This window comes from Mastigoproctus giganteus, chromosome 11 (assembly GCF_048544385.1).
Source record: "Mastigoproctus giganteus isolate SK-2022 chromosome 11, ASM4854438v1, whole genome shotgun sequence".
In the NCBI taxonomy this organism is placed as follows: Eukaryota; Metazoa; Arthropoda; class Arachnida; order Uropygi; family Thelyphonidae; genus Mastigoproctus; species Mastigoproctus giganteus.
Window position 1 is genome coordinate 50,780,348 of NC_143585.1, and position 17,723 is coordinate 50,798,070.

At 36.1% G+C, this 17,723-nt stretch overlaps 1 protein-coding gene across 3 annotated transcripts in view; it reads right to left on the minus strand.

Annotated features, from left to right (window-relative positions):
- The window catches only part of LOC150078005 (teneurin-m-like), a 401,155-nt gene that overhangs the window by 55,389 nt on the left and 328,043 nt on the right, over positions 1 to 17,723 (minus strand). The window lies entirely within an intron of this gene.

The window sequence follows — 17,723 nt, forward strand, 5'->3', positions numbered from 1 at the left end:
GTAAATTTTTAAAGACCATCTTTATTGGATTTATTTCTTTAAAAAGCCTTCCTCTAACTAATTTTCTCCAGATTATAGACTGGATCGAATCTGATGTTAACGTCTTGGCAGGCTCTCAGTTCTACTAGACATAGGTCACGATTATTCCCGATTTTCAGTCCGCGCAGGACCAAATGTACAGAATGGGTATTTATGAGACATGCTTGATGCTGATTGATTTGCTGGATATTAATTTAGTTCGAACTTTTCTCCGTATGAGATTATAATGTTCTTGGAATCTTAGGTCTTTGTCAATGATATAGCAAGATCCCTATCACAGAAGACTGGGAATTACCTTGTCTTATATACAAGCACTACCCTACTAAAAGAATTCGCACGCCTCTCCTGGTGTAGTGAAGGGTGTGAACGAGAGTCATGCAAAATAAAAACAGGTTTAAAGTGTGCAGGAAACAGTAGAGATATTATAGAATGAATTGTGGGATGGTGTGTAAGGTTACATAGTTTCAAAGAGTCTTAATTGCCGGCTGCCATATCAGCAATTTGTTTATGCGTGCTGCAGCCACAAGTTTGAACCATGCATAATCAACCGTAGCTGATACAGTGAAAAGATTAAAGGACCAGAGCAGGTGGACCATAAAGTCCTTCATGCTACAGCCCGATAATGCAGCCCATATAGTGAGCAATTTAAAAGCCCGGTTTCAGGAAACGAAGTCCAACAATGCGCCCAACAGAAAAAAAGATTCCAGACTTAAATTCGATCGAACATCTTTGAAATGAATTGGAACGCTGGATTAGGGCGCGGCCGATACATTTCGCTTCTATGGCTGAACAGGCGAAAGCAGTGAAGGGGGAATAGACACATATTACTTGATATTACACGTACTCCCCTGCTAAAAGGAACGGATAGAAAGTAATCCAAGACGAATCGATGTTATTTGGAGCCAAAGGTAGGCATTCATTTATCAATTTGTTAAATTAAAATTCCAGATGTAATAATGTTCGAATACTTTGGTAGAGAAAGTGTGTATCCTTTCCTTTAGAATTCATAAGCAGGAAACAGGTTACACTGGCAATTTTTTCTCTATTAAAAGGTTAGGGCCAGGTGTTTCAAACAGTTGACAAATTTCAGTGTGGGTGCATGGTCTGCCACTCAGCCATTTAGTTTATTACATAAATGGTGCTAAATTACTAATGATCCAAGTCGGAAATGATGACAACTTTTTTTTTAATAATAGTATAATTTGACTAAAGGAACTTAAAAGCTCCTTCCATCCTTATACAAAGTATCCGTCAACTTCGGCCAGCAAGGATATTGGAACGTGGTCATTTTCCCACAGTGTAGGAGGGCACCGACGCTATCTACTTCGCTACCCTCGCGATCTTTGAGCGAGGAGGATCCTATGAAGTAGGTGAAGTATAGAGAAACTTCTAAAGAGAAGAAAGAGACAGAGCGTTGCGTGTTTGGATTAATTGAAAACGCATGTGAGGTTGCCCAGTGAATATGTTTGTTGAGGGTATACCGAAGATGGCACTCCAGTGTACCATTAACAAACCGAGTAATTCAACCCTCGTAATTTAACGTTATCTGCAAGCATGCTAATGCAAGTTGGCTGAACCGAAGGAACAGAACAAAGTTCATTGACGAAAATATTGAAAAGTAATGCCCCACACGGATTACTGACTCACCCCCGCTGCTTGAAGTGTCAACAAAAGAGTAAGGAATAAAGAAGAGTAAATACTAGAAAGAAAAGCACAGAGAAAGTGGTTATTTATCTAGAGGTACTTGTGCTTATAGAAACTACTAAAGCCATCTATCATGGTGTTCTTCGTTGGCAATACCATGATATGGCAATGGGCCAGTAGGCTTACTACCGTTAGCAACAACACTTGAACGAATGGGAAAATTAAGTTTATCTACTTTAGTCCATATCTAATAGTATTACTCAAAAACTTCATCACTATGTCAGTTCGTTAAGCCTGGATTTTTTTCCTTTTACGTTTAATATTGATTTGCAAAACTTCTGTAGTGTTAAACGTAAAATTGATTTAGTTTTTACATTAAGGAAAAAAACCGAGATGGAGGGAGGAGGAGGTTGAACTTTGTGAATATGCATTTCGTTCCAGCATCTTCGTTTTTTTTTTCTCTCTCTCGCATTTTTTAGGTAAGAAAAATGGCGTTTTTCCGAAAAAGAAGACAGCATCGTCTTATGAGAAGTTATGTTTATTAAAATATTTCTTTGGCAGTCCTGTCATTTTTTGCTGTTTTTCCCGGGCAGTTAAAGTTTCTCGAAAACAGTTTTTATCCGAATCGCTAATGATCCAATACGGGGGGGGGGGATTATAATAATAATAACAATAAAAAAAAAAAAAGAAGACAGTTGGGGAGGGTAGTTAAGGAGAGAGCACGTGCAGGATATGTCTCCTGCTCGTTTCCAGCTGTTGGTGTCATTTAGTAGGGCTAGGTGAATAAAGTTTTTTATTTTTTTCTTCCTATTTTTTGAATGAGTTCACGTGGAACCAATAAGTTCCATTTTTATAGGAGGCGCAAAAAATACGCTGGGAAGTTTGTTTCACTGATGCTGCAGCCTTATTTTTTTCATCTCTGTGTTTATCTCTATAATAAAGAGACATTTTGTGTTTTATGAATCTTCTGGAGGATTAGCGACGCACATCTAATCTCGTCAACAGAGCATTCGAGTGTTATTTAGTGTGAAAGATTGCTTTTTGAATACGAGTGACCACATTTTATAGATAAATTCTACTTTTTTTTTTTCATTTAATTTGCCGTCAGAGGGCGCTGTCGCAGAAGGGTTAGTTTATCAGTTAACGTTGGTATAGGAAATTTTAGAAGAACTTTAAAAAAAATAAAGATGATTCTAAAAGAATTGAGTATTGGTGTTTTCTCTGTTTTTTTTAGGCAAAAATTATTTAATTTTATTTTAAAAATAAGAAATTTTTATAAAATACACCATTTTTAATTCTAAATGTATTGAATATTTCAAAACAAATTGATAATTATATGTAATAGTCGAAATTTTGGATCTGAAATTAGCATATTTGAATAGTTAATAAATTAAAATTTAGTTAAATTAAATCAAATTAAAATTACTGTACTTGTAAACGTTCCAAGAATCAGTAAGGTAAGTTGATTTTTCTTTCTAAGTTGTAGTCTTTTTCTACATAATCATGCGATTGCTGAAGGCTTTTCCGAATTAAGCTTTTTTCTTAAAAATTTAGGCTTATTGCGGTCATTTTTAAGTTCAATTAAAGACACTTATCTGCAGTAAATACCACAAGAACCGGTAAGAGGATTTCATTTGTGTTGTATGTGGGAGGCTTAGTGATTACCTACATGATCGTTCGGTTGCTAAAGGCTTTTCCAAAGTAACTATGGATAGAGTCTGCTAATGTGATGTAATGATTGCTCATTCTAGGGAACCTTAAAAGCGGTATCTTTTAATGGATTGTACTTCGAAAATCCGCCTTGCCCCAATGGTTGAAGTGAAAAAAGAGTGTTAATGGATATTTTTGTTGTTGTTACTTAATAGGTGAAATGGCTAAGGGGGTTGCTGCAAAGTACCACAACTAAAAGCAGAAGGCAGAAACGATTTCTTCTATTCTTAATGGCTCTGTGCCATCACTTAAATTTGAGAGCGTAACTTGCAATGTGCAGTACTGTTTATTTTCTTAGATTTCTAGGCCTATCTAATGTAAAAATATGCGAATTAATGGTGTTTATTGCGAAGAAAGCCTTGATAAAAATCATTCCTCTAGTATAGTATTTGCGTAATGGGAAGAGATATTTCGTTTCCCATTACCAAAGTAAGTTTATCAAATTTTGGTAACCGTAAGACTAAAATTTTTTATTTTAATTTCTTGAGAGGGTGCTGTCGCTGAATTAAAATTATTAATGCATGGATAAGTTTGTTTGATAAACTGAGGAGTATTTGTAATTATATTTCACCAACTACTAGTTGTAAATAATTCGAAATTAATATACACTTTAATTAGAAGATGAGAGAAATAATTATAAGTTATAATTATTAGTTTCAGAAATCTCCCAAAGGATCTATACGCTAATTATACCACGAAGGGTCTATTGAAAAATTCTGAGATCTTATTTGACTCCTTGTGATTTTTAAATGTTTCCTAAACTGCAAACTTATTTGACAACTAGAAGGAAATTACTAAAAATACGACTAGAATTCCGGAAGGCATTTCAATAAAAAATTACAGGCATGATTCGATAAGAAGAGATAGCATCGTTACAATTAGATAATTCAGTCGGAGGGAGATTAATTTGAAATGGAAATGTTCCAATAATGTGTGAATAATTTATGTGTGTATTACTGAATCTGTCTCAAAACTTTTCTGATAGGCTCTCGTAAATGTTGGATGAGTATATTGCAGTGCCTCTGTTTTCTTATTATTCATACAGGACTCTATACCACTGTGGGGGGGGGGTGTTTATGAAAATGTTATTTTATATATTTGGTTATATTTATTATTTCCCCTTTTAACAACTCCCCTTTATAATAACTCCCCACTTGCGCATCTGACTATACTTTACAGAAAATTTCCAAGTTCTAGGGGTTTGTTTGTTTGTTTGTTTGTTCGTTATTTGGTTTTTAGGAGCATTAGCAACTAAGGCCATATTGCTCCGGGATATGTGGTGGTCATTCCCGGACCTTTCCGCATCCTCCGTATTTGGTGGTGACGGGCGCGAACCCCGGTCTAATCAAGAAGCGTGTGTTACGCACTGCTGCTCCTTCCCACCTGGCTACGGAGGCGCCTAGTTCTAGGGGAAAAATCTCCTTGAGGTGTTTAATTCCCTTTGGATAGGCTTTTTCTCAGAATAACAAAGAGACACACAAATGTTGTATAATAAAAATACAGTTTATTGGACACTTTTACATAGATACATCAAACAAAAGAAATTTATTAAGCTCATGACCAAATAGATTTAATTTCATCTTCTTATGACAAAATGTATATGAGCAAAGTATTTTGCCTATTGAGCAAACTCAAGGAGGGCTATTTCCTTTACATAAATCATAAACAACTATCTCCACCTTTAAACTAACAAAATGTTTCTACTTCCTTACTCCTGAGTTCAATTGACTTTCAAAGAATCTATTAACATTCTCCTTTCATTACAAAACAATTCCTACTCCAAATTGATAAGCTCCGATACTCTTAATTTCAGTATAAATCATTACTCTGTTTTCTAACAGATTATAGCCTACAACCTTCTCTAATCTAGGTAATTATTATTACTATCAAATTTCTACAATTAACTACTTGCACATTCGGGGGTTACTGACATCCGTCTATCCCCTTCCAAAATTCATACTTAGTCATTCACTTATTTAACCAAATATTAACAAGTATCAATCACATCAAAAATTTTATATCTATTCCCTTCCAAAATTTATCTATATGTATATTGACTTGCCCTGGGTAATGTCCTTCAGTCCATAACATTCACTAACTTATTCATTACAATAAAGTACTACTTATACATATGTGTTCAATCAAAAGTTCTGATAAATTGGTTATCAAGTGTCTATAATCGATGTGATGGTGAGAGTACTTAAACAAACTAATCACTTACTGACATAACTTGGCAGACTTCACGGTACATCCTTCTCTAAGCGAGTAGGGGATTCTTTCTATCTGGGTCGCATCTCACAATCACTGGGGGAGTTCGATATAAGATACTGGATTCCTTCCTGGGTACCTTTTTATTTCTTTATGGACGCATTAATTTCATCTGATCAGAATGGCTGTACTCTTTTTGTCCGGCTTCGGATTTCATCAGCTCCAGCGTACTTGCTCTCAGAATATCAGGCAATATCGTTCCTTCATAATGGAGTTGACTCCTTCTCATCTACTTTAAGGATCTTGAAAACTTTTCCCTCTTTTCTATGGCACGTGTTCATCTCTCACTTCGAAACTCAATCTACTTTTGACTGACTGACTGACCGACTTCTGCACCTCAACTTCATCTTTCCACTTACTCGACTGCCTCTCTCACTAACTTATTAGATCAACGACTTAACTGTTCACCTAAAGCTTATCTACCCCTCATACTGACTACACATTAAACTTAGCCACTTTTCTCCACCGGCTACTCTATCTAAAAAAACTCATTCCTTTCTTTTCTTCTCCAACTCTCATCTTACTGCCCAACTCACTGACACTGACTCACTCTCATCTTACTGCCCAACTCACTGACACTGACTCACTCTCATCTTACTGCCCAACTCACTCTTTTTCTGTCCGTCTCCATCCACAAATTTTTCTTACCAGTCTGTCACGCCTCTCCACAGTGTTCTACCAATCTCCTCCTTCCTATATTCATTTTTATCCTTTCATTTGTTGGCAGGTCAGCCAGTCCCGTGTCACGTGATTCACAAACCCCTCTCCTTTTTTTATTTCCTACCTGTTGACATCCGTTGAGCTCTTTCATGTAGGCCGAATGTATCAAAACAACTCCTTCTGGGTCATCACAGCTTGTCTCAAAAGCACTACAGACAAACCACAAATGTGTCACTGGAGACCATCGCGTCTATTTTTAGAGGCTTGTGTGTGCGTTTAGCCATATGCGTTTCCGGTGCGTGACCCCTCATAAACTTGTTGCGCCGTACCACCTGCTGGGCTTGCTATAGTATTTTCCGTCAGTTTTCTGTTTTGACGGATGCAAAGCTAATTTTTCTGTTTTTCGTTCTTCCTACCTTTTAAGTTTTACAATCCTTACTGGATAATTCTTGTTTATAGAAACTGACGCTATTAACATTTCTCCCAACGGCAAGAATCCAAAAAGGAAAACTAACTTCAGAAGTCAAAAAAAATATTTTATTTTTGTAAGATTTTCAGATCTTACACCACCAAGTCCTTTATGGTAATAAAGCAGCTAAAACCATTTTTGGACTGCTATTTCTCGGATATGTCCAATTTCACCAATGTAAGGGGGGGGAACAACTTAAGATCGGACTAAACTCATTTCCATCTGAACAACAGCCCAACTAAAGAGGCACCATTAAAAATTCCTCCAGTCTATGGCACGATTCGAACCCGGACATCTTCAAACGAATACCAGAAGGCACAATCACTCTGCTATCACGAATATTTTACCCATTGGCTAAATTTGTGTTTCTCGTTCTCTGCCACAAAGAGGAGTGCTTCCAAACACCGGCATATTTTTAAGAAGAGTTCTACCGTTATCTTTCCTTATTTATCATCTGATTCGGACGGATTTTGTTAGTGGTGGAGCGATAAGACGCGAGTTGTTGTTTAAGGCCACCATGTTTTTCTATTCACGTTTGACACAATGTGACTTTTTGAATTTGGGGTTTCCAAGGTCGTGTTGACATGGCACCCTGTGAAGAAAGCTCGTATCCCTACAACCGAGGATTAATGGGTAAGAAAAAAAAATAGGAAAAAAAGAGAATATAATACTGTAAAACTAAAATTTTATTTAATGGATAAAAACAGAAATTTCAAATATAATAATCCGGTATGGATTGTTTTGTATATTACTAACAAACCCACATTAGTTGTTTTTTTTTTTTTGTTAGCTTTTAGCTTGAATATCATTCAACATACATTTGCGACAAAGAAATAACTTATAACAAACATGGACGGAAGATGTGACCAATGAAATATACTTTGCTGTGGTATCCTGGCAACTCATGTAGCCATCTTTTCTCTCCCTTTCTCTCTCTGCCATCATTAAGCTTACGAAAAGAAGGATTCACGTACTTTGGATTTATCTGGCATCAAGAGTTTAAATTGGCAGGACAACAACTGCTAACGAGTGAGTTATTTATATCTTTCTTGTAGTGGAAGAATTGTAACTCACCGTTACAACTTACTTTTCTATCATTCTTCGAAGTTTACTGCTTTTTCGTTTTATAGAACCTCTCGGAGTCAACAATTTGATCATAGTTAGAATTTCAACAGAAGCAGAAAAAGATAGTTATTGGAATAGAAAGTAATATTTCTACACACTGAATTAAATCACAATCCAGAATTTTTGGTATTCGTCTTCGGGTTAAAAAAAGGTTTATTTTATAAATATTTATATTCGTTGAAAGCGTGGAGATATTTAAGGATTCTCCTGGTTCGTTTAAACTAAGGGATTACTTGTTTGAAAAGAAGGTACGGTGAATACCCTCTTTGTTCGAAATTTCACGAAAACGTATAATTAAGATATATAATCCATACAATGTTTGATAATTATTAGGAGGAAACAGAAATCAGGCTTCTTTAGTGCCTACGAATAACGAACAAACTTTACAATGGGCTGTTTCCATAGCAACAGAACAGCGTCTCGTTAGATGTTGCAATATATAACTGCATGTTTTCTGGTGGGTAGCATTTGTGCATCAACAGTTCCAGCTTTGCGCTATTGTCGCTTTATTAGTCAATCAGAAAATTGTGCTTTCCATGGGGAAAAAAAGGAACACTGTATTGTTTACTAGTAACACCAGATGGTATTCATTTATCAAAAGGATCCGTTAAGGTCTTTAATTAGTAAGAAAATTATTAACCTTCCTTACAGAGGACCTGATTGAGGTCTATAAGGCTCTGTGAGGCAATAGGAAAATGAAAGAAGGAGAGATTTTCACTGTTATAAAGGATTGCAGAACTAGAGGCCATATTTTTTTCAATTTACGGTGGAAGAGATTAGACTGGATTGGTGGAAGAGGTTTAGACTGGATTTTAGCCAGCCAGTTGGCAACTTGTTCCAGCTGATTACTGGAACAAGTTGCCTCCGAGAGTAGTTGAGGTTGACAGCTTGGAGAAATTCAAATGTCAACGCGAGGAACTTTCTTATCTACTTTTTTATATTTTTTCTTTCATATTTTATGTTTGATTTATTTATTTATTATTATTATTTTATTTATTTTATTATTATTGTTTTATTATTTATTATTATTCCTAATAATTAAAAAAATTGTTTTTTCCTAATAAAAATCCTTAGTGATTTTATATTAGGATAAACAAACAATAATTTACATTTAGATGATAATATCCAGGTACTGATACCATTATCTTTACGTGTAAACTGTATTCTACTAAATCTTTTCAAGTTAGGCTTAGCCAATCTTAATGAAAATCGTTCTTCCACATTTTTTTCCCCTCTCAGTCTGGTATTAGAGATTAGTCGGTGGTTCTTTTTGTGTTTAATTTCATCTAGGGTTGTCTTCCAATATTTTGATCCAGCAAGAAAAAATGGCAAAGTGTCTTTTAAAACTTAGGAGGAAATGTTTTCTTAAGTGCTGAGTCCTTGAAGCGCCAAAAAATCATCTAACGAACGTTTTTTTTTCCCTTTCTTTCCCTTCTTTTTCTTCTTACGGAACTTAGTAGTATCGACCTTAATGACTTTGTGCCAGCAGTGTTGTTGAAAGAAGATGGTGGGCAAAAACCTCCCCAGACGTTTAGTGGCTGACTTCCAGCTGTCGGTGTCATTTAAGTTGGAGTTTTGCTTTGGCAAGCACTGATGAAGTGCATGTGTGAATGGGAAGGGGTAAGTACGTGGTTCCACTCTGAAAGCCTAATGATAGCTTTGTATGGATCAGAAAGACAGTGTTGATAATACTCTGGAGATTTATCATTTCCAACACTAGTTCCACTTAATTCCGAAAGATGGCGCGATCACTCAGATAAAAATTGTTGTAGAAATTTCCACGAAGTCATATTTTTGACAACTATTTCCTCAATTTTAATTTTTCAACACGAATAATAATAATAATAGCAAATGATACACAAATATCGGTCATTATTATTATTATTATTAAGAAAGATACTTTTCGCTATCGACGTTTCGGAATGCATGCTGAATTCTTCTTCAGAGTGAAGATCGATATTTGCATTATAACATTATACATATGAGGGACTATCTTGAATTTTCAACTGTTTTCGAAGAATTTAAACTTCAAAGAAAAAGCTTGCCTTTAGGACGAGTTGCATTGGTATTGCACTATTTTCAACGAATAGTTTTAGCTATAATAGAAATAAAAAAAAAAATTAAAAAAAACTCTTGATTTCGTATACCGCACGATATCTTACCGAACAACTTCTTTACAACTCTTTTGTCTGGGTGCTGGAGACTTACCTTAATAACTGATGAGGGACCAGTTAGTCCTGAAACAAGTTGTCATTGCAGTCATCTTTTACACAAATGGCCAATTAACCTATCAGTGAGCCATCTGTTCGAAAATAGTGCAATACCAGGGTACCTCGTTGAAAAGACAAGTTTGTTCTGCTGTGAAAATTATGACCATTGAATTGTCCGAGCAATTTAAATCCTGCTGGCAGCAGAAATAGATTAATGCAAGCATCTTATAAAGAAGAAATCTCACCTTTTTTTTTTGTATGGATTCTTAAAGACAAACCGATCAATTATAGGAGTGCTGGATTGCTCTCTTAATATTTCTGGATTGTAAAATGCTGAATTTCAAAAAAAAAAAATGTGGTAAAAGATATTTTTGGCCTAGTTTTCTTTAACTTGAATAAGTTCTGGCGCATAATTGCTAAAAATTATAGAAATAAGGAAATTTTCTGTATGTTGCACTTATTGAGATCCTAAAATAGGTAGAAGTATGAATTCCGTCAGTGTCGACCAACTGGTGGTATTCTAGCTTATGTTGTCCAATTCAATGAAAACGTTTGGTGTCTTTTGATCAAAGTCTTTTATTCGTGTTTGGCATAAAAGTCTTCTAAATAACTTCCATCTTATGGTTTGCCAATTTTTTTGTAATTGGATATCCAGTTTACTTTCTGACCGCTCACTGCGGGTGATGGTAGATGGCTATAATTCTTCTAACTTTTCCACTAATGCTGATGTTCCCCAAGGTTCAGTTCTTTCCCCTACTCTTTTCCTCTTGTATATTAATGACCTTTTTCCATTGACTGGAAATCCTATCCATAGTTTTGCCGATGAAAGTACATTGCATTCCACTTTCCATTTTGATAAACCTTGCCCTGCTCAATCAGCTTCAACTCCTTGAATATCCGCTACCAATTCCTTAAATGACGATCGCCAGTGGTGCAAAGACAACTTAGTTGATTTCAACCCTTCTAAAACTCAGTCTTGTCTTATATCTTGCAAAAAAGATTCTTCTGCTCCTATGCATATCTTTGGTGACACTTCGATTTCTAGGCAAGTCGATATATCTCTTTTGGGGATTACTACGACTTCTAATATCTCTCTGGGCACAAGCACATTACAAATATTGCTTCCTTTGCATCTAAAAATCTTCGTTTTTCTCTTTTGCTCCCGACATTACTTTTCTTCCAAACAGCTGTTCACTCTGTACAAATCGCAAATCTGCCCTGCCATGGAATATTGTTTTCACATCTGGGGCAGTGCCCCCAAAACCTCTCTCAGGCTTCTAGATTCCATTCAGAAGAGGGCAGTTAGGTTAATTAATGATTCATCTCTAGCAGGGTCTCTTCATTCGCTGTCTCATAGACGTACTGTTTCTGCTGCATGCCTTTTCTACAGATACTTCCATGGGCACTGTTCTTCTGAATTGGCTTCTATAATTGACGCGCTCTCTTTTTAAAAGCAGTCCGAACACGTGCCGCCACCAGCCAACATCCATTTGCTGTCCAACTTCAAACTCACAGAGCCAACTTTTCTTCTTCCTCATTTATGCATTCGACTTCCGTTTCCTGGAACCACCTTCGTTCATACGTATTTCCTGAAAATTACAGTCTACAGAAGTTCAAGTCCAATGTCAACAGATATCTTCTGTCGTCTTCTCAACCTCCAACCCAAGCACGGTCCTTAGTACTATAGGTTCTAATACCTCTCTTGTTTGGGGTTTTCATAAAAAAAAGACTGTACATTGCAAGTGTGAAAATGCAGTTCCATATTTTGCCAATAGATAAGAATGTCGATTTAAGAAGACATTGATAAATGAAACAGAAAGAATTATTACACTTATTTGTGACCGGAACGCTAACGATACCCTTTTTGTGCAGAAAACGTGTTCGGTGAGCTTTAAATTATTGACTTCTTAGAAAAGAGAGCAAAATTTAAAAAGGAATAAAGTCATGAAAAGATTAAGGTAGTTAAAAAAACAAGTGAATATATAGGAGCATATCTTCAATTAAGTGAGGATAAAAATAGAAAGAGAAAAAGAGAGAGACAGAAAGAATCCTAGTTAAGTTCTACCACACGCACACACTGAGAATTCCACAGAAATTGTATCCTATAAGTTTCCATTTTCGTGCAGATAGCTGTTATATGACAACTTTACTGTTTACCAGAGATTTTGTTCATCTCTAGAGAACAAGAAGTATTTCTAGTCAGCCAGCATCGAATTTCCTATTCGTTCAACAATCGAGAGTTGGGAACCAGTTGAAATGTTTCTTCACAGCACTGGATGTCTGAAAAAAGAAAACTTTCACTTATTTCTTCTGCGTACTCTGCAGTGTTTTTTTACAGCGATAAATTTCTCTGGAGAGTATATAAACAGAAATGATTTCGCAGAATTTCCCATCAGTTTGCTAAGGGCAAAGAATCCGAAGTACATAAGATGCTAGTAGATCTCCCTCACTGATTTTCAACCTTGCATTGGCACGAACGTACTCTTTGAATGACACAACAAATAAGTTCCTCGTTACGGGAAGTGACGTCAAAGCTGCATTTTTCTTCTAAAATATCGAAGGAAATGCTGGAGAAATAGGCCCAAGATTGATTTTCATCCCCTTTGCAGAAAATAGGGAGTTCCAATTATCTGGTACATACTGCCGTTCAGATGCACACAATGCAGACTAATTTTGATAATTCAAACGGTTTAGGCATCACCCTAAGCTTCAAACTATATTCAGTCGTATTATTCTTGGGTAATGCAGTGAGTATAGATAGAATACAACTCAATCCTACGCATGCTATCTATGAGTTGGCTCGTCCGGCATCAGCTAGGGTATTAATTAATCTTCAATAACGGTACATTCATAATCCAGTGTCGCGAATTCACGGACACTAATGAGAAATAGCTGCAACTCATACAATTGTCGTAATGTACGAAGGTATTCATTCTTGCATGGGGAAAGATGATTCTCTATTAGTGACGGTGATATATTAACATTAACAGACGTAGCGAACACCATGTCAGAAACAGATTAACATTAGTAAACAACTCATTTAATTAGCCAGTTGGAGTATCGGGTTACTTGTAACTCATGATATAATAGACGCTAGACAACAATATCTGGTTGCACAATGTTGAAGAAGACCAACGGACACGTGAATCATTGTCAGACGAATAAACATTTATGCTTCACTATTCAGTTTAGCGTATCCTTTACGGTGGTTGTTGAATGGGGAGGGAGGGCAGGGAAGAAGGAAGGCAAAGGCAGGAGAAATTTGGGAAACTTCTATCCACGTAAAAGTATCCTCTCTTGGGATTCGACTCTTACTGCAGGAAGTTTAGAACGGCTACTCAGCCAACCAAGACCAGTGTGTTCTGCATGGTTTGATGAAAAATGAAATCTATCGAAAATAATTACGTTTTGCTATTGGAGTTGAAAAATGGCGAGGGGGAGAATTACAGATTCATTGATAAGCGTCGTGCGAGTATAATTAATTTTAGTTAGGGCGCCTATTTTTAAAGGGAATTAGCCGCACGAATCTGCTTTATATAATGTGTTTTCCATTTAAAGATATGCACAATATTAGCATTTTTTTTCTGCAATTTTTTTCTTGATTTTTATATTAAAATTAAAATTATATTGTTGTGAGTTTCAAATCGTGGGAAAGCAATATGTAATTTGGAGATTGCCATTTTCTTGATGGAACAGTGATGTCATTTATGAAAAATCAGGTTTCGTTTTAATGGGCTTTTGTGGTTAGCCCAGTGGGAGCACTAAGTGAATTGTAACCATTGAGCGTGATTTGTAGGATTTTGAATGATGAAAAACCCAGATATTCTAGTTCTTATCCTGCAATACAAATCAGAAAATCGTTTTTTTTTTTTTATTTATCCAGAAATCAGAAACTCTGGTTTCTGATTTTAAAATACAAGAAGATCGACCACAATCATGCTCATACAGATAGTATACTTACGTCTCGATCTTTGGTGTAAAGCCAAAATAATAATCCAAACCAGTTTATCCAAAAATAATAATCCAAACCAGTTTGCCACTTCCATCGGATTTTTTTAAAGTTTGTTACAAAATGAGGCTTAGTAGACCAACGAGTTTAAACGGTGGAATAAGAGATTTAATTATATAGATAACGTAGGTGCTTTCTACAGTTTCTTTTTCCCCCCATTTTTTTCTCTTAAAACAGTTCTTAACAGCCGTGTATCAAAAAACTCTCATGGTAATAGAATGAGTTCATTTTTCAGTTATGCGTGGTGATACCCTCTGGTGTTTTCAATTAGAAACAAAAAACTAACAATGAAATCAGCACGCGACAAAATAAAAAAAAAAAAAAATAATAATAATTCCTAACGTTGTTCTTTTTTATTTATGACATATAGTGGCTCCCTCTTTTGTTTCTATCCGAGACAAGCCCAACTACAAAAAAAAAAAAATATATATATATATATAAAAAAAGACTGATATTCCATTTTGTTCTCTATGTATGGTGGCGCCTCCTGCTTTTTTTTAAAGTCAAAATAATCGTGTAATTTAAAAAAAAAATACTGAAAATTAAGCAAACAAAAATCGGTAATGTATTATTAACTTTCTAATATCTACCGATAAGAAATAACGGAATTAATTGGCTTTTAACAATTACAAATAGAAATTAAACTGGTTTGTAGTGCACCTCTCAAGAACATCTGAAATCTTTTGACTTACTTAAGTTGATTAATCAGAAATGTCATAAACAGAAGGGAATGTAAATGAAGGCACTGAAACATGGAAAACGAAAGTTGCAATCTTTAGAGTGCATGCGAAAAGTACGGATGCCTCCTTTACAAATTCTCAAACCCAGTGTCTCTCTTATCGGATTCCCAAGCAGAAGAAAAGTGCTCAATATCTGTCGTCATTAAAGCAGGTCATTCACCCTAACAAGTCATACTTAGAAACACTTAAATTATTAAAGACCCAAATAACATTAAATTTTATCAAATTTTGCAAATATTCGCATTATGAATGTAAGAGAATTGACAGAATGAGTTTCAGTAAATTTAAGTTTCTGCGCGATGAAAGTTTAAACCTCGACAGGAATGCACATTTAATGCCAATAAAACCTATTAAATTATAATTGCGAAGAATTTATTGACATCGTGAACAATGTGGTTAGAAAGGAAAGATGATTTCTGCGCTAGTTTGTTTCTTTCTCGCAATTATAATTTATTATGAAACATTCCACGTTACGTTGCTCTATTATTAGAAGGTGATTGTTAAATGCTTCACTGGCTATTGTTAAAATTATTCTTTAATTGTGAGAGATCTCTGATGATGGAAGTATTAAATTATTCTTGAAACGTCAGTTGGAAGAAAATTAACCTCCTAAAAATTATTAAACGCAGTTTCTATTTCTTTCCTTTTCCCACACTATCTTTATTTCCAATTTTTCAGTCAAGGCTCCTACATAATTCGCCCTTAAAAATATTTAATAAAATATAAGTCCATTACGTAATAAAAGGTTAATTGTTAAGCCGAAAATGTGCTTAAGGAACAAGGTAGAAAAGTGAATATTATTCTTTTTTTTTTCTAAATTTCTTCTTATAACTGGGCAAGGTATTTCGCAGATTAATGAAGAAAAATGACTCGTACCACGTCATGTAGAAAACCAACCAGTCTAGAAACTGTCACAGATCCTTCATTTATTCCGGCTAATGTTTCTTGATATATTCATTAAGGGCAAGACTCCGAAAATGCCCCGCTACTAAGTCTATAATCCCCTCTTCTTAACGCTAAATGAACTCGGAAATTAACAGCAGTGGTGGCACTGTGAAGTGTTCTTCTACAACAGGAAATGGAGTATTAGCGTATTAGTTGATGTGGAGCCACAAAGCATGAAATATATGATGCAGTAAACGATTCAGACAGTGCCAAATAATGGGACGGGTCAAGTGTGAATCAAGAAGAGTTCTTCGCATAATTTCCCTAACTGCTTCTGAGTCTATTTGCAGAAATGGTACAGAGATTAAAACTTCCTCCCACACACACATACATGTCCACGTGTCTCAGTACAAATGATTATATCTTTCGGAAGTGACCATCCTCATGAAATAATTTCACGGATGCGTGAGATTTCCGAGAATTTTTCCACTACAAATCAACTCGGGGTGACACTTTGAGGGGTATTACGCAGCCAAATATGGCAACCCTGTATTGGTTGTTGCTAATATAAAATTCTTTAGATTATAAATTCTCTAGCAGTTTATATCAACGGTGGTTTGGAAGTATCAGAAGCGCAGCAATAAATTTAAATACTTTCAAGTGACGAACTCAATAATGAAATCCAGGCATGTTAATAACTGTGAGCGTACTCTAAAAATATACAGAACTCGAAGTTTGTGGATATGTGTATTCAGAAGGCAATACACGACGAACAGATGATCTATCATGGAAGTCCTTTATTTAATCATTCACTTCGATTCATTATGATCTCCTAGCCGATGATTGCTTTTAAATGAGGCTCTTTTAATTTATACAATTTATTCATAACTAGATAGCATTATCACTTTTAAATTAGATTTTTACTCAATTTGAAGCGAGCCGAAATAGATCCGAATTCGATTCCACGTACACTAGTGTGCAAAATTTAAGGACCAGTCAGGATTTCACTTGTAGCTTCTCATAGGAGTGGCCTGGATATGGGAAAAGCATACCAAAGGAACATCGCGAGGTACAGAAATGATGAAGGAAACAACACCGACACAACAATGGAAACAAAACGGTACAGAGGGACTTTATTCAAAAATGGCAACATAGCACTGGCTGCCATGATACAGTTGCATCACTGCCAAAGATGGAACAAAGGGAAGAGGTGGTCCTCAGTAGGAGATATGGCCACCCCTAATGTCGGTGCAGGCTTTGCATCGCCTGTCCATACTTAGAACAATGTTGTTGATAAGTTGTTGCGGTAACATCGTCCATTCCTCTGTTAGCGCCACCTTCAGCTGGTGAACATTTTCCGGTGAGTGTGGACGTGCCGCTAGGCGTCTCCCCAGAGCATCCCGTATGTGTTCGATGGGATTTAGATCGGTAGAACGGGCAGGCCAATCCATTCGAACAATGTCCTTACTTTCCAAAAGCATATCAACAGCTGCAGTGCGATGGGGTGCGTTATCATCCATAAGCACGAACTCGGGGCCAATGGCACCTCAGAACAGACGCAAATGGGAAGGATTACTTCAGTACAGTAGCGTGCACCGGTTACAGTACCGCCTTCCAGTATCTGGAGTTGTGTACATCCATCCAAGATAACGCCTCCCCAGATGAGAACACCTCGACTGCCATATCGATCCCTTTCAGTGATGTTTGCGGGGGTGATACCGTGTGCAACCTCTCGCCAGATTAGCTGACGTCAAGAATCGCTGCTGAGACTGAATCTACTCTCATCAGTAAAGAGTACCTTAAGTAAATATTTTGTGGTTGTAACCTTTAGAAATAGTGTTGGTCCTTAAGTTTTGCTCACCAGTGTATTTGCTGGTTAGACGGGAGGGAATTTCATGATCTCTTATCACAAATTGACCGAGTTAGTCGAATTCAGGCTAGAATCATGTGGTTTCTTCCATCGG